Source organism: Pipistrellus kuhlii, unplaced genomic scaffold (assembly GCF_014108245.1).
Source record: "Pipistrellus kuhlii isolate mPipKuh1 unplaced genomic scaffold, mPipKuh1.p scaffold_m20_p_15, whole genome shotgun sequence".
NCBI lineage: Eukaryota > Metazoa > Chordata > Mammalia > Chiroptera > Vespertilionidae > Pipistrellus > Pipistrellus kuhlii.
Window position 1 is genome coordinate 20,783,240 of NW_023425460.1, and position 26,757 is coordinate 20,809,996.

Below are 26,757 nucleotides of genomic sequence, written 5' to 3' on the forward strand. Positions count from 1 at the left end.
AGGCATTTTGTGCAATTTTTTTCTTGAATGAGATGAGAATATCATCATGATAAATAACCATTTTGTCCATGAAGAAAACATGTGCTATGGGGGTTTTGTCTGTGTATTCTTCACCTTGTCATTTCTAACTAACCTCAGGATATCTGCTCTGTCACAAACACTAGGATAATACATTCTGAAATTGTTTTTATTCTCAGATTCTTTTTTCTCAGAGGCTCAGATGAATGTGTGGACAAAATCTGATAAGGGCCTGAATAAATCCTAGGCATGGGAGATTCCTTAGAACATTGTATATCTGATTTAGACAACAGAATGCCCTTTTTTCACCAGGTTACCTGCCCATTTTTGGAACTTTATTGTGAGGATCTTATATATCACAATATTTTAAAAATACGGTATAACTTTTCTTATAGTATGTCTCTCCGTTAAGCCCTAAGTCACATGTACCCATAAAGACCTGAAAGCCTTGGCTAGCATCGGCCCATGGACAGAATAGTCATGGGTTCGATTCCTAGTCAAGGACACGTACTTGAGATGCATATTCAATCTCCAGTCCAATGATTGGGGCGTGTGCAGGAGGTAACCGATTGATGTGACTCTCTCACATTGATGTTTCTCTACCTCCCTTTCTCTCTCTCAACCCCTCCCTTCCTCCTCCCACTCTTTCTAAATAAAATCAATGGGGGAAAATATCCTGAGTGAGGATTAATTATAAAAAATACCCAAAGAGTCTATCGAATATTTTATTTTTATTCCTGTAGAATACTATATGAAGTCTCCTTCTGCTCCAAAGATTTTGTGATCCCTGGGGCTTGATATAAGAGAGTGGACTGAGAGAGAGAAAGAAAGAGAGCTATGTAGAAGGGGCATGATAAAAGGAGCTTAAGGGATTATTTTGACTTGTCACTAATATTGTCCTTGAGTGTAAGCTGCTAAACTTCTTAGAACTGATGAAGTAAAACAGCAAAAACAACCACACAAAAGAGAGCAGAGGATCCCCAGACAGGCTGACAGGACACAGTACCCATAAGGCAGCCAGTGATCAGTGGCCATCAGTCTGTCTTTTGGGCTGTAGCACCTGCTACTAATTGCTGCGAAGAGCCCAGCCGTCACCGCGTGGTTTAGCACACTCAGCTCTCCCTGGGTGTGCTGTGAGAAGCAGGACAGCTAATTGCTGTTGCTTCAGCACCAGTGCATCGACATGCTGAGCTAATAGCGACAGATAGAGGGCAGACAGATTCCGGCTAGCAGCTTCTAGTTAGTTTGCTTGTGATAACTAAGGCAGTTGGCATACCTCTCAGAACGGGGAGAAAGAAAGATTGTATGCCTCCTGGGTTGATTATATTGAGGTGATTTTTTTCTCCTCTGCAACATTTTCCTGATGACACAAGACTGGATATTAATGCCTCACAGAATCAAGGAGTGTCACCTGTGAACGAATCGCCTTGGACTTCGCTGATGAGCACGGGCTGTTTTGGAAGGGATGTGCAGGAGGCAGCCTTGGCCAGAAAACTTGCTGCTTAATCTCACATGGGCTAAAGATGAAACTTTGAACCTGCAAGTAAGTTCTTTCGCCCCCTCCCTCCGCTCTATTTTCTTACTCTGTCACAGTTAAGGCAGCAGCAAAGCGCAGAGAAAGTTAAGAGCTTGTTTCAGGGCAATTGGTCTCTGTGATGATATTACTTTCTGTCATGCTCATTCAAAGAACAGAGTGGTGATGATGTGTGAGTAATTATCTTCCGGGAGGACCAGCAGCACTCCTTGTCCTCTCGGTTTTCTAATTACTGTGTGGTCTTGTAGTTTTGTTGAGGTGTCAGTGTAATACTTAGACACACGCTTTTGAATAATAACTGTGTGTTGTTTTGTTTTAATGTCACTCTTCATCCACTTTCTTTGCTTCTCTCTCTCTCTCTCTCTCTCTCTCTCTCTCTCTCTCTCTCTCTCTCTCTCTCTCTCACACACACACACACACACACACACACACACACAACGTGGAAAAAGAGCAGAGGTACTGGCATGCTATGTTTAGTTTTTGAGTGTGCAAATGTGTGTGTGTGTGTGTGTGTGTGTGTGTGTGTGTGAAGTTTTGTGCATGGTACTTGCTAGAGGTTATAGTCAGTGGATAAGTTAAAGTGGCTAACTCTGCCTCACATTGAACAGCATTATCTTTTGTGTTTTGTTATAGAGTGTCCTGATATTTCACAACAGATGTTTTAGTGCCTTAGAAAATCTGCTCCTTTCTGAAAGTGTGTGGGATCATTTAGAAAGCAAATCCAGATGGATTTATCCTTATAATACAAAGTTAATACCATCCAGCACTAGCAACTTTCCCACTTTGTGGTGTAGCCTTCACGTTTAAGAACACACTTAGGTTGTTATAGGAAAGGAGGGCCCCGAGTAATGAGTTTCAGGCCCCATCTGCTGCCACTCTACGGCGTATCTCTCCTATGCACAGGTGGCCATCGGTAGCATGGACTGGTTGCATGTATGCAGACAGCCATTGTTAACCAGAGGATAGTATGACAGCCTCATGTAAGGTTAACTCCAAGTCCTTACTCACTGGCTTTCGCAAATAAAGCTAATTGTCAAATGTAGTAACCAAATACTTTAGGGGTAGAGTTATTGTGTTGCTTAACATCAGAGAAGCAAATAATTCGTGGAAGAAGCATACAATGCTTGCTGTAGTTTTTTACAGCACATTTGAATTTTCTTATACAGGTTCTTGTGGCCTTATTTTTTACTGAAACTTGACTCTTCTATAAGTTTCTTCCGTTTTCTGTAGTTGTTGGTAAGTATGTGTGCATTTATCTGTACATGTGAGTCTTCAAATTTCAGCAACTTAATCCCCATGACTGTGGGCTCGCTTTCCTATGAAATAAAAGAGCAATTTAATGTGTACCCAGTTTCACATACTGGGGACATTCTCACCTCTCAGCTGATGTAATAACGACTGAACAGGGAATGTGAATCCCCTCACTTTGCCACAAAAAAATGACCTTTAGGCATCAACCATTCATTAACAGATCTGCATTGATGAGGGTATGTATTAAATTACTATTAGTTGTTCTTACTTTTGCGTCCCTGGTGTTTTTTAGTTACTTGTCTGAAATATTATAAAGTAAAAGTTTTGAGTATTCTTCATAAAGAAGTTTAAATAAATATTTTATTTTTGAAGAGAATTCTTGGAATAATAATATTAGTGACATAATTTGATTAGCTTAGTGAATCTCTGAACTCTAAGAGCAGTCCCCAAGACATTAATAATTATAATTCTAAAAAGAAAAGAAGTTAGAAGTTCAAGTAAAATATCCATTACTTACTTTCTTAGTCTTTCCACACTTAAATTTTGTATAGTATGCAATTTACCTTTTTATCACCCAACTTTCTAGGCAGACAGAGACATAAACTAAAGTCATTTGTAAAAACTCTCCAGTATTTTGGTACACAGCCTAAGTTGGAAGTTAAATACAAAAGGTAATTATTATTTTCTTGGAATATAGGACATAGCTATTTTTCTTTGATCACAAAATGTGTGTCAGGCAAATATATGTTGACCAATTAATTGTACCTTTCTAGAATCATTTTATCATGGGGGCTTTTACCTTCTGAATAAATTATTAGCCTTTACAGTTAAAGTAAAAAATAAAATTAAGCAACCAAATAATAATAAAGTAATCCCCTAAATGTGAATGTCTATAAGGTTAGAAGATCATACTAACCCTTGTAAATGTGCAGGTGTAATTACAGACAATAAGAACTTTTGTTTCTATGTACATGGTTTAAAATAATATAAAACTTCTCTCAGAAACCAGCTGTTATCTTAACTTTTTTTTTTTTTTTTTTTTTTAGCATGGAAGCCCCTGTATAGATTTACATTTTATTGTAGCCTTAAGAGTGGGGATAAATATATGGTTTTAAGTTTTACCAAGGATCCAACCTTGAATAAATTCAAGTTGGCAGAAAAATGACCTCCAGCAAGAGATTGCTTCTAAATCAACTGGGTGTGTTTATCATCTAAAAGTTTAATTTTGCTTTGGACTCCATGGTTAGAGTATATTTTGGTAACATTTTTATTTGTTTTCTACTTTTTTTAAAAAAGGGTTGTTCTTACTTTTTGCAACCCTGGTGTTTTTGAACTCTTTTGTCACCCTATGTCTCTCTCATATATGCAGAAGGCTTACAATTATAATATTTAAAATAAATAATAGTTTTACTTGATGGGGCTGGCTTTCTAAAAAGATTTTGGTTACTCTCAACTGAAGTTTTAGTTTGGATTTAGATACTTTTCTTGTTGTTGTTGTTGTTTTGTAATGGGATTTTTATTTACTACTTTACAATATAGTAGACAGTAGATTCAAAAGTGATGATGACATAGGGGGGCTTTATACATTAATTTTATGCTCAAATATCATTGGATTGCATGAAGAGATATTGGAAGGAATTATAGGTATTCATTAATGCTCAGAGTCAGTTTTGAGTGAAAAAAATAACTACTATGAGTAATGTATGGCAAGATTACATCCTCTAGTCTCTGTACAAATTTCAAACTCAGAAACTAATATGTAACCTTCAGTTAACTTGAATACCAGAGTTGCTTAGATTGAAATAGTGACAGGTCCATGGAATATGCACAATTCCAAATGCAAGCATACTTTCTTTCACATAAGAATGAGGGGGAGGGAGGTAAGGAGGTATGAGTATGAATAGTATGACCTAGAACTGGAATCATCAACAGTAATGTATAAATCAAAGTACAGGATTTACAGGACTATGAAGATGAGTATGCGTTGGACTCAGTCTGCAAATAAGTCATACACTAATGAATAAGATATGCACACACACACTTTATTCATTGAAGTAGGAGCAAAGAAACCTCAAATTCTGGTTTAAGCACACAAATATTTTCCTTGTGAAATTAGGCACATTCCCTAAGCATTTTTGCCTCTGTACCTTCAAACTATCAGAGTTTTTGTAAGGATCAGCCAACATAATGAATAAGAAACTTGTATATTTCTAAGTAATCTAATGTACAATTAATCATTGTAGTATTCTAGCAGTTAATTTTCAAGATTATTTGTGTGTGTGTGTGTGTGTGTGTGTGTGTGTGTGTGTTTCTCTCAGCAAACAGTAACAACAAGAAAAAAGATTTCTAGTCCAAACAGTGAAAGTTTCTACCTGAGCAGGGTCATGGACCAATTTCCTTTTATCTTACAAGTTGTTTAAAGGTTGCACTCAACCTTAAATATCAGAGCATGGCTATTGAAGCCATAAATGTAAAAGGCAAAGGCAGCCATTACTTCAAGAAGCTAAAGCATACAAAGTACTTCTTCCCGTTGACCTGGTAAATGGAAAAAAATTCAAAACTTGTTTATTGTGCTCCTTGATGGAGATGAAATTGACAGGAGGTGTAACTTTTCCGTGGCTTTTAGAGTGTAAACATTCTCAGGCCATGGCAGATGTGTAGTTCCCATTACTTTGAAAAGTCATTCATTCTAATGCTCAGTGAAAGGACGGGTTTCAAACAGAATTAGGCACCATTTCCTGAATCGGGGGAAGACAGTGTGTGCAATGAAGCGCATCATTCAAACGCGAACCCAGCTAATGAATGCTCTCCCTGTGGTTTTCATGGATGTGTCAGAATGAGCCTTTTCTGAATCTGCATCACTGGATCCTTATGGGAATGCAAATTGTTTTCCCAAGGACAATGACTTTCCTTTTTGCTTTATCATTTAAGGGACTGATTTCTTCAACTTTGCTGCACACCACTGGAATCCAGAGAAGGTCATTAAAATGGGATGAGCAGTTGTTATTTCTTTAGAACCTCAAGTCACTGTCTGAGATGTGACAGCGATACATAGAGAGAGACACAGAATAGTCATGTGAAGAATGGGAGAATCAGAGAGACTCTCAAAAAGAGAGAAGAAATAAAGTTAGAGTCAGAGTCAAAGATGAGCTAATAAAGAAGGAGGGTTGAGAGAGAAACTGACATACACAGAGAGAGAAAGAAGAGTCAAGTCAAGCCGAAACTGGTTTGGCTCAGTGGATAGGTCTGTGGACTGAAAGGTCCCAGGTTTGATTCCGGTCAAGGGCATGTACATTGGTTGCGGGTACATCCCAGGTAGGAGGTGCACAGGAGGCAGCTGGTGGATGTTTCTCTCTCATTGATGTTTCTCGGTCTCTATCCCTCTTCCTTCCTCTCTGTAGAAAATCAATTAAATATATATTTTTTAAAAGAGTCAAGTCAGAGTCAGATAGACAGAAATGAACAGAAAATAAACAAACAAAAAATAAACAAACAAAATAACCACACAGACTGGCAGAAAGACAGTTGTTTGAACAAGATATATAGATGGGGAAAGGGGGACAGAGACAAAAAGACTAAAGACAGAGATCAGAAAGAGGGATTGAGAAAGACAGACAGACTATAGACAGGTAATCAGGTAGGAAGAGAGAGGAGGAGAGATCCTGTGATGCAGGGAGAAATGAGATACAGAGTGTGTGTGAGACCATGAGAGGAGAGCAGAGGCAACTGAGTTCAGTTCTGCTCTAGTTCCTTACTAGAGATGAACTTGTTACCTAGCATCTCAGCCCAGTTTCTGTCTGTAACAGTTTAACAATGGATTATTTCCCATATATAAAGTTCCCTAGCACAGGACCTAGAACCAAAAAATAAAAATAAAAAATGTCTCAGTAAATGAGGACTAATATTGATCATCATTTTCATCAACACTTAGGTGGAATTACAGCAGCAGAAGTTTCGGAATGAGAGCTCAGGTCAAATCCTTGTTTCAGCCCTTATTCCACATATAATATAGTAAATGATTTACCATTCATAAGCTATAGTTATTTCACCTATAAAACTCAGGTATTCTTTTCTACCTCACAATCATACTCTATAAATTAAATGAAAGAGTATATTTCATTTGGGGCTTTGCATAGCATATTTTAGTAGTTTCACTAGCTTCCTCAGTGTCCAGAATTTAGTAAGTTCTCAATAAATATTTAATCAATGAATGTATATTTGCTCTGAATATTAGTTTCTGTGAAGTAAGGCAAAGCTGAAATGATTTTATGGTATTTTAATATGAAATATTAAATAAAACAATCAGTTTCCTCCTGTCTGCTCTGGAGAGAACAGTGGTATTGATTTGCAGAATTCTTCCTGCTATCCTTCCCCTTTTTTAAGAACAATTCAAGTAATAGTTATGACCAGGAAAATTTGTCTTTCCTGTTGGTGACTTTTAGTTATATTTACTTACTTACTTACTACAGGGACTATCTATAGAAGAGAGAGGATATCAGGATGTGTAAAAAGTGAATGATTGTAATATGAGGAACAAAGATGGCCTAAGGGACAAGTAGAAGTTAGAACAATTAAGTTAGAAAATGGTGTGAGAAAAAGGGTTTGGAAAAGTGAGATAAACATGAATCTACTTTTATGAATTTCAAAAGGAGATGGCTTAAAAGAGCATAAGAAAGAATATGTACCCCTACCCATTTTGGCTCATTGGATAGAGTGTTATCCTGAGGAATAAAGAGTCCAGGTTTTGATTCTAGTCAAGAGCACAAGCTTGGGTTCGGGGCATGCAGAAGGCAGCCCATCAGTGATTCTCTCTCATCATTGATGTTTCTCTCTCTCCCGCTATCTCTCTCTCCCTCTCCCTTCCTCTCTGAAATCAATAAGAAAATATTAAAAGAAAAAGAATGTGTATAGTTCATAAATGAAAACCCTATAAAATAAAAGCCTAATATGCTAAGGGTCCCTTCATCTGGTCAGCTGTTCAACCAATCAAAGTGTAATATGCTAATGATATGCTAAGGCTGCTCAACTGCTCACTATGACATGGACTGATCAGCACTGGTTGATTGGTTGCTATGATGTACACTGATCACCACGGGTCAGACACTTCGACTGGTAGGTTAGCTTGCTGCTGGGGTCCCACTGATTGGTGGGACTGAGCAAGATGGGCCAGACACTCGCTGGAGCCCTCTTGTGATCTGTCCCTGGCTGGCCAACCTCCCATGGCCCTCCCCAACCCCAATTGCACACTGGTGTGGAGTCTCAGCCTTGCCTGCACATTCTCACAATCAAGGACCCCTCAGGTGATGTCGGAGAGCCGATTTCAGCCTGATCAGCAAGCCAGACTGAGCGATCCCACTTGTGCACAAATTCATGCACTGGGCCTCTAGTGTAGAGTATAAAGCACTAAAGCTATTTGTAGCTATAAGGTAGAATATGATAAATTTAAACACATTTCAAAAAATAATTGAAATGTTCAAAATTTTATTTGTTTTATGTTTTTTTAAATATATTTTTACTTTTTAAATTTTTAAGTACTTAGTTCTTTTCACTAAATATATTCCTTATACTTGGCTATATTTAGAGGAAATCACTCTTTGAATATATGCAAGGGTTTGATTTAAATGCTCTCTTCTGTCTTTGATGTGTTGTTAAAATTGTTTGATAAACGAATAAATAAATATTGAGCAACTACTATGTGCCAGAAATGATTCATGGTACATTTTTAAAATATATTTTTACTGATTTCAAAGAAGAAGGGAGAGGGAGAAAGATATAGAAACATCAGTGATGAGAAATAATCATTGATTGGCTGATTCCTGCACACCTCACACTGGAAATCAAGCCCACAACCTGGGCATGTGCCCTGACTGGAAATCGATTCATGACTTCCTGGTTCATAGGTTGACACTCAACCACTGAGCCATGCTGGCTGAGCATAGTACTTTTCAATATGCCAGTCATCTAACCTGTGCAAAGTAGATGATGTAGAGCAGTTTTCCCCTACCTCATTAATTTTATTTCTGAATATCTTTGCATGAGTCCCTTCATCTAATAGGTGTTGACAGTCTGTGAAACAACCTTACTTTTTATCTCATGCTTTTAGCATGGAATAGAATGCTCTGTTTTGGAGCTAGTGTTATATCAATTTGCTAAGATTTTACAGAAAAGGGCAGCAAGAATTTTAGAGATCTTTATAAGGATTATTGAAACATTTTCACTCAAGATATGCTGAGTTCTGAATAGCATACATTATATGAATTTCTATTAATATTTACATTCATTGATCAAGTTTAGGAATAGACTAACATTCAGCAGAACTTTAGATAACAAGGGTTCATTTTAACATGGTGGCAAATAATTTTTTCCAATGATGGTAACATCAGTGGAAAAATGTGTGAATGATAAAATGCTAAAGCAAAGAACATTTTGAGCATTTATGTGTCACCGGTGATGGGGCTCTGAAACACTCTTTGTCAGTCTTTGAGTAGGTGGCCTTTTCTGTGCTGTATTCAGAGGTGGCCTGTATTCAATGCCCCCAAACCTGGGAGATCTATGAAAATGGCTAAGCTCTGGAACAGGGGAAGGTTTCTCAGTGCTGGAAGAGGGAACCTGATAATAAAATCAATACCCTTGTTTAAGGGATCTCAGCTAACATTATGTCCCTTCCCTTCTTCTCATGGTATATAATTCGATTTGCTAAGCTTCTCACATATTCTGCTGAGGAGTCCTTAGCTTTATATTATCTCTGTCTCCCCACTTTTGCCATTTGCTATGTAGTTTTCTGTGGTCAGCTAAGTATGTTACTGGTGTTCCACTTTCAAACATCTACTTGAAATTACACATTATCTTTGGCCACTACTTTGTCCTCATGGCTGAATATTTCTTCTACTTCCTATACTGAGCAAAGTTTCTAGAAGATAACAGCTAAGTACTTTTGATCATCTTAATGACACAAATTTATACTTCAAAGTAAAGGTAAGAAAACTTGGTTTGGGGAATAATAGGTTTGTAAAATAATTATATTTAAAGATGCACTAAAATTAAACAGTCATTGCATATCTTCACAATGGCAAGATATCAGAAATAATAGCAATTGCTCTCTGTAAAATGGTGATTATAATAATTTCTCCTTTGGAAAAATTTGGTTTTTAACGTATTTAGTATATGCTTGTTCCTTGTCATTGAATTATATTTGCAGCAATTAAATCACCTCAAGCCTTTATCTTTTGCTTAAAGCAAGCATGCACGCACACATGCATGCACACAGGCACTCACACACACCTCAAGTTAGGCTTACTATCACACTCACTTCTGCTGCAGTGCAATCTAATGTCAAACATGAATGTTGAAGGCGTAGCAGGAGGGAGGAATAAGCTGTTACATAGCTCATCAGGAAATTCTCTATCCTGCAGTTTTTGAGCTAGTCAAAGGGTAGGAATTTAACAAGGGACAAAATAGAAACAAGATTTTGTGATAAAGTTCTGCATTCACACAGAGTATATCTTAAGGCATTTTTTTTTTGTTTTGGGGTGATTATATCAAAGAGATTCTTGTAAATATTATGAAATATCTTGATTGTGCATTCAATTTTAGGTTAAGGGTATTTTTGAAGCCACCCACTATGTTATAGGTGCTTATTTATTATGTAGTTAAAGTTGCCTCCTTTTCTGTGGAGTTAGGATCTTTCTTTTATGGAAAGTGATATTCCTTCTTGGATATTTCATATAGGGAATGACCAGGCTTCCAAGGGTCCTTGATTCTATAAAGAATTAGATTGCGTAGTAATTTTTATTTCAAATTCAATGACTCATTAAATGATTTATTAAAGCAGTTGCACTGTTTCCATTGCAATCTGGCTCCCACCCCTAGTTCCTTTCTGAGATGCCAATATCACCAACTACTTACCTGAAATGCCAAATACCAATATCACTACCGACCACCTTTGTGCTGAATTCAATAGAAGGTTTCAGGCCTTGTCTTACTTTCAGCTTTATTCAATACTAGAAGCCTGGTGCACTAAATTTGTGCACTGGGTTGGGGAGGAGTGTCCCACAGTCCAGCCTGCACCCTCTCCAATCTGGGACCCGTTGGGGAATGTCTGATATTACTCTCACAATCCGGGACTGCTGGCTCCCAACTGCATGCCTGGCTGCCAGCCTGACCACTCCCTAACCACTCCCCTGCCAGCCTGATTGATTCCTAACTGCTCAGCTGCTGGCCTGGTAACCCCCAACTGCTCTTCCATGCCAGCGTAATTACCCCTAATTGCCATCCCTTGCTGACCTGGTCACCCCTAACTGCCCTCCCCTGCAGGCCTGGTTTCCCCTAACAGTTCTCTCCTGACAGCTGGTTGCCCCAAACTGCCCTCCCCTGAAGGCCCGGTCACCCCCAAGTGCCCTCCCCTGCCAGCCTGGTTTCCCTCAACTGCCCACTTTTGTTGGTTTGATCACCCCCAACTACCCTCCCCTAGGGGCCATCTTTGATCACATGGGGACAGCCATCTTGTGCAATGGTGTGAGGGTCAATTTCTATATTACTTCTATATAATATAAGATTGCTGACTACACCTTAATTTTTGAACCTACCTCTTCTTTTAATTTTTATGGCATAGATTTCTCTTTTGCTGTTATCTTTGCTTTTTACATCTTATTTCTCAAGACACATTTCAGGTTCATTTTCAGGCTGATCTTCCTCTGTGTATGTCTTACATGTCAATGTGCACAATTATACTTACTTCCTTCTCTTCTTTCATTTTATAACACTTCTGATTTATTTCGTCCACTGTTAAATTCTTAACCAATTTCTTTCTGCAGATGACAGCTAAAATTATATCTCTAACATCTACACATTTCATTCCAAAACTCAGATTTGCAAAAAACACCTGCTCCTTGGAAATTTCATTTGGATATCTTATGGGTATTTCAGATCTATTACTCATGTGACTGAGTTCATGATTTCCCCCCACCCCTACTTCCCAGCTTTTTCTTTCCTGTTATGAATTCCTATTTCAGGGACTAATAACAACCAACATCAAATTACTCAAGCTTAAAACCTATGTATTAGACTGCTGGTTTTCTCTCATATTTTATGCTCATATCTTATCAAATACCACAATATTTCTGTCAATTCTACCATCTTAATACAATTATAATCTAATTCTCCTTTTATCCTTTCCTTTAGGTCATCATCATTTCCCACCTAATACCCAACTCATCTGTTTTCCATTTCATCACTTTATGTTCCTCTGTTTCACTTCCTACTACCTCCATCTTTCCTCTATAACACTATCAATCTTACCACATCACTGCCTTGCTAAAATATTCCAATGTTTTCTCATTCTATTTATTCAGTTTATCCCTTGGATCACCTCTCTCTCTCTCTCTGCCTAATCTAATTTACTGAAAGGGAAGAAGAAAGAAACATATTGTTCTATGTAACAGAAAACCCAAAAATGTAGATATGGTTTACTACAAGGATTTAAGGCTCACATATAACTTTCAAATGCACGTCTTCACTTGCTTTCTCTACTAGTTGAATGTGTTCTCAGAATCTTTATATATCTGATATCAGTAGCTTTGAGGTCCCACCATTACAGCACCTAATACTAGAAGAAATCAGTAAGTTCATAATTTGATAATTCAACCAAATATATCTATGTTGAGTCTGCTTGGCTGTGATTTACCTGAATGGCTTATCTACAGTATGAGGGGAGAATGAAAACTGTAGATAGGCTCATTTTCAACTATATGCTACTAGAGGCACATTGCAAGAAGATTTGTGCAATAGGCCTTCCTTACCCTGGCTGCTGGCACTGGTTTCCTCTGGCACCCGGGATCCAGGCCTTCACTCTGGCTACCACCTTCCATCTTTGCTTCAGCTAGAGCCTTCAGTCTTCTCCACTCTGGCTGGAGCACTGTTCCTGTAGCTCCATAGTCCCTCCACCCTTCCCCTCATAGCAGGCATCCCCTCCCTCTGTGCCTGCATATGAAATTTAACCTACCATCTTTGCTGGTTTAATTTACATGCTCATGCCTGGTTGGCTAGTGCATATCAGGAGGTATAGTCAATTTGCATATTTCTCTTTTATTAGTGTAGAAACTGTTGGTCCGTGCATAAGGGTCAGTTCTAGGAAGTAAAGACATAGTGTGGCTTGGCTCACAAAAAAATAATACTTGAATGTAACTAAAGTGGGAAAAATTTTAATTCTCTCTCACCTAGAACCAAATTGCTTAGACTTTTGAAATTAACTTTCATTATTGCACATTGATGTGTGAAATCCATAGACATGTTCCCTAAAAAGCTAACTATAAATATTCAAAAAATATATTCTTTTTAAGTGAAGGACTGTATCGCACATCATATATAGTTAATCTCTATAACAGTCACAAATAGACTATATTAAGAGCTATAGTATAGATTTTCATATTTTAGTATTTAGATTCTTATGCAATGGATTTTTAATATATATTTGTATTGATTTCAGAGAGGAAGAGAGAAGGAGAGAGAGAGAGAAACATCAATGATGATAGAGAATCACTAATGGGCTGCCTCCTGCACGTCCCCTACTGGGAATCAAGCTTTCAAGCCCGGCAGGTGCCCTTGACCAGAATCAAACCCAGGAACCTTCAGTCTGCAGGCCGACACTCTAAGAGGGATATATTTTTCTCTTTCCATCTTTATGTTGGATAGTTTTAAAAATTTATCTTTATTGTTGAAAATATTATAGATGTCCCCTGTGTGGTTTTCTCCATTGACCCTCTTCTACCTTCCATCCACTTCACTGAGGCCTTCACCACACTGTTGTCTGTATCCATGGGCTATGCACATATACATATAAATTCTCCAGTTAATCTCACCTCCACCACCCCTGCCTTGCTCTGAAAGAAGGATATTTTTGAAACCCTTTAAACTTTCATATATAATTTATAAACTGCTTTTAGCATGCATTTGCCATCCATTCCTTAGGGACTTCCTTCTCATTTAAAAAAATGAAAAGTGTAATCAAATAATTAATATTATGCGATTCACTTATAAAAAGGAGATTAAATATTACTTTTTACATCAAAATTGACATTCTATCTGAAGGTAAGATCTACAAAAGCAGATAGTTTAAGGACCCAGTTTTTGATGTTACACTTCTAGGTTAGATGAGCAAAATGCATATCAAACAACGCCAATTATGTTACATAACGATATGAATATCTTTACATAGTTAACCTTGGAAAAGTTAGCAAACACAATTGCAATGGTTATAAACTGTAAAAGTGCTATTGTAGCAGTAAAGTAATATCAGGGACTGCCATTCCACATTTTATCTTATTCTCATTGTTTTAAAGTAATAAGAATTGTTGACTTAGTAATAGACATGGTGAAGGGTAGAAAACTCTAAAGTCACATGGAAAGAATAAATCATAAAAAATTGTGGTTTGTCATTTCATCATATTAACATAGATTTAGGAATCCATAATGCATTATATTCCAGAAAGCATCTTCTTTATTAGAAATTCTGCTGCTATACTTATATTTTTCATATTTACATTCTCAACTGAGCAGTGACCTGTTCAGTGCCAAAGATTGCTTATTAAATGAATAAATCAGATTTATTTTTTCAAGACAACTGTTTCTTATGACTAATCTATGTTTCATATCTTTGATTTATATAACAGAGTAATACTAGATATTTGTAGTCTGACTTGTGTGAATTCTTAGAAACTGTTGTTGAGGATGTTTTGTCTGTGTTTTATTTGGTCTTTTAATAATAGAGTGTTTTATTATGGAATATATTTTTGAGAAGCCTTTATTATAATTGGTAGTATGTAATGAAGCAATATCATATTCAAGTGCCTGTGCTTGGTGATTATACATCACATATGATTTATTATATTACATTAGAGGGTTTAACTATGGACTTCTCTAATGATGTGATTCCTAAGATCTCTTAGTACTGATGGGAACATAGCAATCATGTTCTCCTCTGGTTGTCAATTTTGCTTCATACATTTTAAAATCACAGAATGATGACTGATGGCCATGATAAGACATTTCCTTCTTGTAATCCCAGAAATCAGTCATTGTTTATCATGTTCATATACTTGGAGAAGTGAAAGAGCATCTTATGTCATAAGTGTGGCCACTTAATACACTTGTTGAATAAATATAGAATTCACAATAAGTACTTCAGTCTATGTTTATGGGAACTCAAGTACAAAAACAAGAAAACTATTTAATATATCTTCGTACATTATCATTTATTTTCATTATCATTTATTTCTTCACTATTATTTATTTTTTCATTATCATTTATTTTTTCACTTCAATTAAAGTTTGATATAATAAATTTTGGTATTTATGGCCAATTTTATTAATATTAGTAATGCACACTTTTTATGTTAGTGAATGTATATATTTATATATATATATTTATAAAATATATATTTAATATATTTTATATATATTTATAAAATATATATTTAATATACATTTAATTAAAACTTTCCATAAAGTATTGAGACAATTTGAGATATTTACCATTTGATGTTTTTAGAGATACTAAATATACTATATGTAAACATATAAGGTAAGGTGTCCTTATTGTACAGTGGCAATAAAAATGAGGCCCTCATATAAAAGACTTACTGTGATCTGTGATGATATATGTATGTATGTATGTATGTATGTGTGTGTGTGTATATATATATATTTTTAAATGGATAATAGATTTGAATGAGATGACTATTACCTATTTTTCCTCTATTTTGTTCATTTACTTATAATTTCCCCAAGCACCAATTAGACTTGGCTGGTAAGAATTCTCAAAAAAAAAAAAAACAAAAAAAAAACTGGATTTTTTGTGTATACCTTACTAATGATTCTTTCATATATAATATGTAAATAAGTATGAATTAAATGCCTCAATGCAAATGAAGTTGTTTATAATAATTTCAGTCACTTATCATTTTATAATTTTATTGGCATTTTGATTAGTAGATTTTTATATGAATATTCTGAAGAGCAAAAGAAAAGAAACTTTTCTATACATATGCTTCTAATTTGATTTGTTTACCCTGAATAGTGTATACAGTAATACCTACAAACTTTATAAGTAATGTTTTGAGTTATAATTACTTTTGTCTTATACATTTTACTATTTTTCTATTGTTTTCTTATTTCTACCTATTAGTATCATTACATAGCTATACAACCAATAGTTGATTCATTATTTTTCAACTAATTTTTGAAAATTCTGTCTTGACGTGGTAAATAATAAATTGCCATTTTAAGGAATGTAGATATAGAAGTGAGATGAGTGATCAGATATTAAAAATCAAATTTTTATATAGGTCATGTATTAATCACCTATTGCTGAAATAATGCTATATAACAAATAACCTCAACACTTCAGTGATATGAAATAATAAGCAATTATTGCTTATGCATCTAAGATAGTCACTTGAGATGGAGATGAAGAAATATAAGTGAGTGTGGATATTCTATCTTTTCTAAGATTTCTGTCCCTGAAGAGATAGGTGGCAGGATTTAAGATTTCTTCAGAGCATAATATACTTTTAATATTTTTCTTGCTTTAACCTAAGTATATATTGATAGATGACTGGAATAGACAGTCTTGAAAGATTAATATATATATATATATCCTCACCAAGGATATTTTTGTATTGATTTTTAGAGAAAGTGGAAGAGAGAGGGAAAGACAGAAAACATTGATGTGAGAGAAACACATAGATTGGTTGCTTCCTGCAGGAGCCCTGACCAGGCCCAGGGAGGAACCTGCAACCAAGGTACATGCCCTTGATCAGAATCCAACCCAGGACCCTTCAGTCTATAGGCCAATGCTGAGCCAAACCAACTAGGACCATTTATATTTACGGTAATATGAAAGCTGATTACACAGAGGAATTTTGAAATTCTTCCTTGAGGGTTAAAGAATGTTGAGGAATCAGTGCTCCCTTAGGAACATTTATTCAGACCGAAATGGGAGCCAATTACACTTATCATCGGTGTGCAGGGAGTAACCTTGATAGTTGCTTCTTGTACAGGCTCTCATGAAGTATATAAGGTGCTTATTAGGTATTACTATAACTTGGAGCTTTAATTAAAGGGCAAGAAGAGGAAAGAAGAAAAGGGGGGGAGCTTGGGGCTCAAAAATGAAGCACATTTTATTAAGTATTAATTTTGAGGTATAGAGACAGATAGAACAAGGAGGGAAAGATTGCTGCAGAATCCTGTGGGTCAGGAAGGATTAAGCAATTATTTCTCTGAACACCTAAGGTCCTAGAATAGGTGGTTATTTTGCGAGGGGAATAAAGAAGGAAAAACATTTTAATACACTAGAACTAGCTTTAAGCTGTCTTTGATTTTATTTTCCTCCTCTTTCTTTTCCTATGACCTGATTTGGAGTCATCTTTGGATAACTGAAGGTTAGTTTTGCTCTGAAATGCAGACTTACTTTTACTGTTGGTCAGAGTTGTTCAGGGTTAAAGAGGGATTGAAGACTGGAGTGACAGGTGGGATACATAAAATTAAGTGAGATGGATCAATCGGAGGTCAAAAAATTAAAATCATATCTTAGGTAAAATAATTTATTAAGCTAAATTCAGCTTCTAATTTCTCAGGGCCATCGTATGGTATAAGGATATGAGGAAATTAAAAAAAAAAAAAAAAAAAAAAAAAAAAAAAGGCCGAGACCAGTTTGGCTCAATGGATAGAACATCAGCTTAGGGACTGAAAGGTCCTGGGTTCGATTCCGGTCAAGGGCATTTACCTTGGTTGCTGGCAAATCCCCAGTGGGGGGTGTGCAGGAGGCAGCTGATCAATGACTCTATCTCATCGATGTTTCTATCTCTCTCCCTTCCTCTCTGTACAAAATCAATAAAATATATTTTTAAAAAAGTATTAACATCCTGTAATATATATTTGTATGTGTTTATACATATAAACATGTATCACTTTTTGTTTTGTATCCATTTTCTTCACTTATAATACCACACCATTTTCCTTTGGACACCCCCCTCCCACCATTAATTCAAATCCATGTCATTTGATTTGTGGTATCCCACCCAGCTGTTCCATTCGTTCAGACAAGAAGGGGCATGAAGAATCTTGGTTGTGTCCTAATCCAGACTAAATATTAAATAGACCTGAAAGGTTTAAAAACAAAATGCAGTCTTTTTGTGTCACATCAGGGGATTTTGCTGTAATGCTATGGAGAATGTTAGTCTATACTAGAATATATGCACACAGGTACATGCATATGACATGTTTTAAAAAACAAGGAGCACATTCTTTGCAAATAGTTATTTACTTAAAAATGTGCCAGAACAGGGTTACATTTGTTGGTAGGTACGGTGCAACCAAGATCAATGTTGTAAATTCACATAGATGTACCCCCATCTATGCACATTAACTTTACATTTTGTCTTTGTATAACCCCAAGGAGAACATGAGTCTGAGTTTATAGAGTTAGGACTAGATGTATTCCAGGTCTCCTGAGGCTGGCTGTATCCTTAGCATGGTTTAGTGTGGTTCAGCATTACCAGTCGGCACTTTCCATGCAGTTTTTCACTCTAATATCAAAATTTAATGTGAATCAAATGCTACAGTCTTTGACCTCATCATAAATTGAGCCAATTTTGACTGTATATTCAGTCTGTAATTATCAAAGGCATTTAAACTTTTTCCAGTACTTAATATGAGAATTATTCTGACCAGTCAGAATAAAAAAATGTATTAAGAGAATTTCTTTAAAAAATATTGTTAGGGTCACCTATGGAGGAGCACACGAGGCCAAAAGGGGTAAAGAATTATAAATTTATTGTTACATCTGCTAACAAAAGGGCTGAGACCAAAATGGCATCAGCGGAGCAGTACAGCATAATAATCATCATTTGTGTGGTAGAAATAATTAAGAGAGAGTGTCTTAATAAGTTTGATGTTGATCATAGTATGGTATTATTATCTATAATCCCTATATTGTGCATGAGATGTCCAGGACTTATTTATCTACCACTTGCAAGTATGAATCCTTAAACATTTCTCCTTTCTCCAGTCCCTCAGCCCCTTATTATCACTATTCTACATGTTTAGTTTTTTTTTTAATATTCCACATATAAGTGTTATCGTACAATATTTGTCTTTCTTTCTCTGTCTTATATCACTTAGCATAATGCCCTCAAGGTCTATCCATGTTGTCTCAAATGACAGAATTTTCTAATTTCTCACGGCTGAATAATATCTCATTGTAATATATAAATTAGATTTTATATATATATATATATATATATATATATATATATATATATAAATTATATGTCACATTTTAACCCATTCATCTGTTGATGAACACTTGGATATTTAATAGGCCAAGGGAACAAAAAAGAGCCAAGAATTAAACCACTGCATGTACAGTCCACTAGTATTTTCCTAAGGAGCCAAAAAAAAACAATGGGGAATGGACAGTTTCTTTAATAACTTTTTTGGAAAAATTGGATAACGACATGCAGGAAAATCACCTTGTATCTCTGTCTTACACTACTCACAGAAATTAACTTGACATGGATCCTAATCCTATCTAATAGAGGGGGATATGCCTATAATATCCAAAGATCAAAGAACATGAGCAAAAATCAAAAAGTAGAACTACAACAAACATAAATGCTTCTGCATAGCAAAAAAAAACAAAAACAAAAACAAAAAACAAATAAAAAAGAAACAAAAAAACCAACAACAAAAACAAAACAAAACAAAAAACACCACAATTGATATTTTATTCCCCATAATTAAAAGCAGTGATAGCTACTCACAGCCTCCACTCATTCCCAGTTTAGAAACTGGATTCAGTTAAAGGGAGTCACTGTGACCAAAATCCCCATCACATCCTGCCAGGAGGCCAGCATCCTGTGACTGGTCTCAGGGTGGTGTTGGTTGATAGAAGAAGTAGCTGATGGCAGAGGTATTATATAAAGATCCTTGACAATTGTCTCAAGGTGAGACTGCTCATAGGTGTGCACTGTGAAATAATTGCTTCAACATAGCTATCTTAAAGTCTGTTTCCAGAGCAATCAACCTATATCACCCTTCATATTTCCCCAAAAATATAAAACATCAACCAGAAACTGATTATTTATTTAAGTTTGAACAAAAGATTGAGATTTATATTATACTCTACACAACATAATCTTATTTTTTATCTTAAAATGTATTTCTTCTCCTCAGCTTCTCATTCTTTCTCCCTGTAGACCTCCCTTTGGCATGTTTCTCTCTCATACTCCCTCCAATCTCCTGTTGTTATACCTGAACCATCTCCTGTTCCTCACAATACAGTGGTAGCCTCACCTGCCCCACCTGCAAAAAGACATATGAAACAAACAACCAACCTAATAAATCAACCCTAGCTATCTCCTGAAAATGGAACCTTCTTTTACGGGAAATTTTGTTTGTTGGACTACTTCAGTTATTGGCAGTGTGTGTGTGTGTGTGTCTGTGTGTCTGTGTGTGTGTGTCTCTGTGTGTGTGTGTCTCTGTGTGTGTCTGTGTGTGTGTGTGTCTGTGTGTCTCTGTGTGTGTGTCTCGGTGTGTGTGTCTGTGTGTGTGTGTCTCTCTGTGTGTGTATCTGTGTGTGTGTGTCTCTGTGTGTCTCTGTGTGTGTGTGTCTGTGTCTCTGTGTGTGTGTCTGTGTGTGTGTGTCTCTCTGTGTGTGTATCTGTGTGTGTGTCTCTGTGTGTGTCTGTGTGTGTGTGTCTGTGTGTGTGTGTCTCTGTGTGTGTGTGTCTCTGTGTGTGTCTGTGTGTGTGTCTGTGTGTGTGTCTCTGTGTGTGTGTGTGTCTCTGTGTGTGTCTGTGTGTGTGTGTGTCTCTGTGTGTGTGTCTGTGTGTGTCTGTGTGTGTGTGTGTGTGTGTGTGTTTGCATTCCCTTTAATCTGAACTGAAAGCTTTCCTTGAGGTATCCTGGCACGCATGACTCCTCTCTACCAGAAGCTGCTCTTATTCCTCTTGAACACCAATATTTACCTCCATGTTAAACTTTATAAAATATTGGTATAAAACCATTATCCTCACATTTAATTAGAGGAGAGGCTAAACTGAAGTCTAAGGTCTTCAGGTATAAGCTTCTATTTTGTGATACAAGCTTTTGATACAAGTGTCTATTGTTTTGCTTGCTTTTTTATAAGGTTGTAATTTGCAATAGTATATAAATAAATTGTGCTTCTAGATCCCAGATACCTTAAGCTGGGATCGCTCAATTTTAGCACCCAGTTTAATGAATTGTACCCTTGAATTGAAATGCTAGTTGATAAGGTAATTTCATTGGGTTGAGGTCCTATTAACTGGAATTGCAATATAACCTCAGTGCTGTTGGGTTAAATAGGGTAGGGGAGGCCAGGAGGAGGTCAATGGGGTGGAGGGGAGAGAAATATGTACTATTTGTAGTACCTTAAATAATAAAAAAAATGACAGAAAATATAATTATTTCTATAATCACTCTTCTGACCAAAATTTTGCCAGCTATTTATAATCAAATCTTTGAGGCATTTATCTCCCTTGATTCTCAGTAGGTTAAATGATGTATTTATTTAATAGGTAGGAACCACATCTCTAGATTTCCCAAATAATTAGATTATATTTTGTCCTATGTTGCATTCAGGATTAATAGTGCATTGTTAATAAAAATTGGATATGATACAGTCCAATTGCCTTAAATACATATTACAAAGGTAATTATTGTGTATAAGGAAACCTCTATGATAAAAGCACATTTTAAAAAATATTAAATAGATTATCTTCAAAGCAGGAGGTAATTAATACAAAATAAAACTAATATGAAAAAAATGAGTAAATGTCATATACCAAAACTAATAAACACCTAATAATGATTTACCTAAGATTTCAAGAGCAGTGGTTTCTAATATATATTCACTCATTAAACACTGTGCTCAATTTTGACATTTAGATTTTGCCTACCAGTGGAACTGAAATGAAAATAATGGTCTCTGAGGCTTAGTGGGTAACACTGTTGGAATAATTAATCATTGGTAACTTTAAGTATGCAGGGTTTGATACTAATATTAATTTGTGTGTGTGTGTGTGTGTGTGTGTGTGTGTGATTATAGCATATAAATATGCCTCTGTGTAGGGGATTTTATTTTTGAAGAAATATATATTTAACATTTGTGATACTTGTTTCTTCTTAGTCTTTAGTTTCATAATGCAATACATTTATGTGATCTCCTTCATTCCAGATGCCAATGTCAGTTTATAGTAAACTGATTTTTTTTAACTTTTTAATAATTATGACAGTAATGTATTATGAAGAATGCCAGCTAATCTGGGCTTGACTTTATTGAAGTGTTAAGCATCAGGGGTTAAACAATAGATTGCAGATTTAGAATTGGCTCTTACACAGTTATAACACTGGCTACATAAGAAATCAGCTTATTCTTATTGAATGGTACAGCTGGGTTTGTCTTTCTTCCATAGATTATTTTGTCAGCAGCATTAAATGATATTTTCTTGTTATTTTTGAAAGTTATAAAAACAGCTAGAAACAATCAATAAGGAACTTTGAAAAAATAGTATCTCTAATCATAGGTGAGAAGGGCAAGTTATTGACCTCCTAGTAATGATCTAACATATTTATAGAAGAATCAAAAAGTGCCAGAAGCAACATGTCTCCATGTGACAACATGACAATCATCTCTGCTACCTCCAAAGCACTCATAGTTAAAAGGTTTAACTAGATCTCTCCTTTCCTAATGTGACACTAAAAATCATTGGTGGTTGAGACTGCATGTGGGTGATAGATGACAAAAGCTAGTGGCTAAGTGTCAGGGGCATAGATGCAAGCTATATCTACATTGTGAAGATAAAAAATTAAAAACTTTCATTTATATGTTTTGATAGCCCACTTATGCTGATGAACACAGTTCTAATTTACAGGAAAAACATACAGATTAGGAGAACTGAATGTTTGTGTACATTTGTATTTCATTTGTAATACATGGATCATTTACATATCATTTCTCCTTCTAACACACTATTTCTAAGCTTAACTGCATTATACATTATGGACATGGTAATAATACTTGGGCTAGTTTAATTGTTTATTTTGGGAACTAAATAATTATTGAAAAATCTTTGATTATGGACAGTATAAATGCTTAAGAATGTGCATTTAAAATATCTTATAAATAAACATGCTTAAGCTTTGAGTATAGCTGAAAAATTAAAAATAACTACTTAGCCCTAACCAGTTTGGCTCATTGGATAGAGCGTCAGCCTTCAGACTCCAGGATCCTAGGTTTGATTCTGGTAATGGGCATGTACCTTGTTGTGGGCACATCCCCAGTGGGAGGTGTGCAGAAGGCAGCTGATAGATGTTTCTCTCTCATTGATGTTTCTAGCTCTCTATCCCTCTCCTTTCCTTTCTGTAAAAAAAAAAAATATTTCAATAATATATATTAATAAATTTAAAAAAAAACTACTTAAATTCATATAATGTGTAGCTATAAAACATGTGGGATACTTTATTGATTTCAGGTGCTTAAACTTCTTTTTTTTTTCAAATATTCCTAAAATAACTCTCATAAAACAGGGAAGAGGAGAACACACTAAGTACATAGATTAATGAGTAGCTTTTCCTGTTAGCTGTTTTCCATTTAATGGCTGACATTCATAGCATGTGTTTTACTGTGACTCTGACTTCTGCCAAATACTTAATATGCAGAATTCAAATCCTCTTTCTTTTGCAAGGTGGTCTAATAGAGGAGATTTTTAGATGTGACTTTTCTGAAATTTACATACACAGATGCTTTTCACTTATTAATTTATATTCAAATATTGAAGCAGACCAGTGTGCATGTATGAATAAATAGGAGGTGCACTTTGTAAACCTTTTAGGATGGATGCATGAATTTAAATCAAACTTAAACCTGTCTTTCGTAGCCTGAGGTTAAATCTCAGTATAACAAATATTTGTATTTATCAAAATAAATGTCTGTTTGCTTGGTATTACTTCACATTGGCAATTTTTAAAGCTCCAAGTCCTTTAAATTTGTGGAATTGTTAGCTGACCAAATTTTTCATAATGTCTTTTTACATATTTTAAAAATTATTTGAGGCACACTGGTTGAAAATTGCTGGTTTAAACCAACAGTTTTAAAGTAATTTATATCTTATGTAATAATGATCTTAAGATGGTTCAGGAAAATATATTATCAAATGTCTAACAATGCTATTGGACCATATGTTAAAACAGAAAATAAGAGTTAAATATATGTTTTCACCAAGTGGATCACTTTGACAATATGGGTTTTAAAAAGTTACAATGAATTTGACAACAAGTTTATTTTTTTCTAAAATAGGAGTTCTTTCATTTTCCTTCTTTTTGTCAACATCTCTCATAGCACAAACAGGTGGGCATTTAACTTCAAAATGAGTTAACATTTGTGGGGGGGATTAAAGCAGCATTCTGGCAGAAGGAGACTTTGTGTGATTAAATCATTCTTAGGAGCTGAATTCAAAGACCCATCGGGATATGATGGTGTGAAGCTACCTGTCAACCCGTTACCATGGCAGAGGGCAAGGGGTCACCGATGGCATTTCAGAATGTCAAGTAGACATCCCAAGAAAATCCCAACATGGATCTTCATCAATATTTAGGACTCCCTCCAGCCTGAAATACTTTCTCAAAAACTAACTGGCCATCTTTAAAACAAAGTTAAGCAAATCATTATAAGCTAGAAGGAAGATACACATTCAAAGGAAAAAAAAAAAAAAAGGTTAAACAATTAAATTTCAGGAAGTACAAAATAAGGACAGCTCTGAGGTCTAGGAAAGAGGAACCTGTGAGGACTTTTTTAGGTAACTGCTGTTGGGATGTATTCCTTCCATTTAATTTTGCTCTTTGGACTCTGTTTTGCAGCACAAAGCAATTGGTTGCCTTGTTTCCAAACCCAAGCTCTGGGCCGGGGGAAGGAGGGTGGGTGGATAGCCTTGATTTAGGGAAGTACCAAGGTTGTGGGTAACAGGGAATATTTGAAAAATTGTAGGACCCTTAGCCAAAGGAGAAGATGGGTTTGCTGGGCAGGCAAATACAATAAATGCCCTCGTCCCATGTTGCATTTCAAGCATTACTGAACCAAAATGAACACTCAGACATCAGCCAGATGTATTTTGCTAAAAGATCGAGTCTATTAGTGTCAGCTTTCAGATTTTACTGAGAGTCTAATATCATTCATGAGGAGGTAGCAGGGAGGAAGCCTTCAATGTTTAGTATAATGAGTGCTAATGAAATTTGATTTCTGTTAGTCTAAAATGAAGTGAGCTCTGTTTCTAATTTGATCCCTTGTAACCTTAATAGCAAAATCAAATCGGATAATGGACTGAAGGATGACTATAATATCACATAGTATCAAGGTCATAACTTGAAATTGCTGATAGAATCAATCAATCCATTAAGGCTTCTCTAATCTAAAGGCAGTCACGCATGTCCTAGGTAAGTTGTCTCTTCCTCAAGCAGCACTGTCAACAGAACTCTTTGCATTGATGGAAGTGTTCTATGTCTGCATTGTGAAATGCTATAGCTGCTAGCCACTTGTGACTAATAGGTCTTAAAGTGTGTCTGATATGACCACAGAAACTAATTTTTAAGTTTATTTCATTGCTAATTTAAATAGTGACAAATGTATTTGTTGACCACAGTTTTAGACAGCACATCCTTTGAGTATGTACTTTCATCTGGTATTCAAACCAAAAATAGAAACCCATATAAGAAATTATATTTGCGCCAAAATTGGTTTGGCTCAGTGGATAGAGCATCAGCCTTTGTACTGAAAGGTTCCAGGTTCATTTCCGGTCAATGGCATGTACATTGGTTGCAGGCACATCCCAAGTAGGGTGTGTGTAGGAGACAGCTGATGGATGTTTCTCTCTCATCGAAGTTTCTAGCTCTCTTTCTCTCTCCCTTCCTCTCTATGGAAAATCAATAAAATATATGTTTAAAGAAATTATATTTGCTATGGAATTCAAGAAATATGTTAATAGAATAAGGGGATCATTTCTTTTTTCCTTTTTTTCCCCCTCATATCACCGCAATCATAATATAGACCAGCCAAAGAACCCAGGCTGGGTGTATATGGTATAGGTTTACTCCACCTCTTTCAGTACAATCAGTGTAAAAACACAGCCTTGATAAGCACCAGGGTGTAGAGAAGGATTATTTCTGTCACTGCTGTGAGGTGCAAACAATAGATTATACACTAACACGTTTATACAAAAGAACATATTATTGAGGGATACAGAAGCCTTGTCTTGCCTGCTGACTCTTTGGCACTGGATTTTAGAAGCTTTTTTCACAACTGCTTATAAAGGCAGGCTGCTTCTGCTCACCTTCGCCAGCACCGATCCTAGACATTTTGTATTGCTCTCTCCTGTGAAAATGCCACATTTGTGGAACCAGGTTGCCTGCCTGACTTGTAACCATAAGAAAATCTAGGTTGTTGAGTATCTACATTCTATTGAAATGTACAGAATCATATGTAAATTTACAAGGGAGCTAAATTCTCCCCTAATCATTAATGTTTACAAACATCAGAATAAATAAAACTTCATCATAATATCAGTCACCATATCCTGAAAAACATTCCTACAGAATGCACCTTTTATGTAACCAAAGATCACTTATATGCACTTGGTAAAAAATAGAAGTAGTGGGAGATGAACACACACACACACACACACACACACACACACATACACACACACGCATGCGCGCGCACACACACAATCTGTTGACAACTGTGCCTGCCATTCTAGCCAATAAATGTATGGCCTGGAGTGATTGGTGATATAAATCCACTGCTATCCTCTTTGATGCCTGTTTCCCATAGCTCTCCATGTGAAATATCTTGTAACTTTAATTAGGAGTAGTGTTTACAAATACAA

General features: G+C 35.9%; 1 protein-coding gene, 1 non-coding gene and 1 pseudogene across 3 annotated transcripts in view; 1 reads left to right on the plus strand and 2 right to left on the minus strand.

The window, feature by feature from the left end:
* Nucleotides 1-11,741, minus strand: part of LOC118719012 — a 60,261-nt pseudogene extending 48,520 nt beyond the window's left edge.
* Nucleotides 983-26,757, plus strand: part of PCDH15 (protocadherin related 15) — a 613,865-nt gene continuing 588,090 nt past the window's right edge. For both annotated transcript variants that reach the window (XM_045581870.1, XM_045581869.1), the window contains exon 1: nt 983-1,561. The gene's annotated coding sequence lies outside the window, so the exon portion shown is untranslated. The remainder of the gene's footprint in view (nt 1,562-26,757) is intronic.
* Nucleotides 25,895-26,021, minus strand: LOC118719669. Its single transcript, XR_004988229.1, has one exon. It is a non-coding gene; the product is annotated as a small nucleolar RNA SNORA51 (small nucleolar RNA).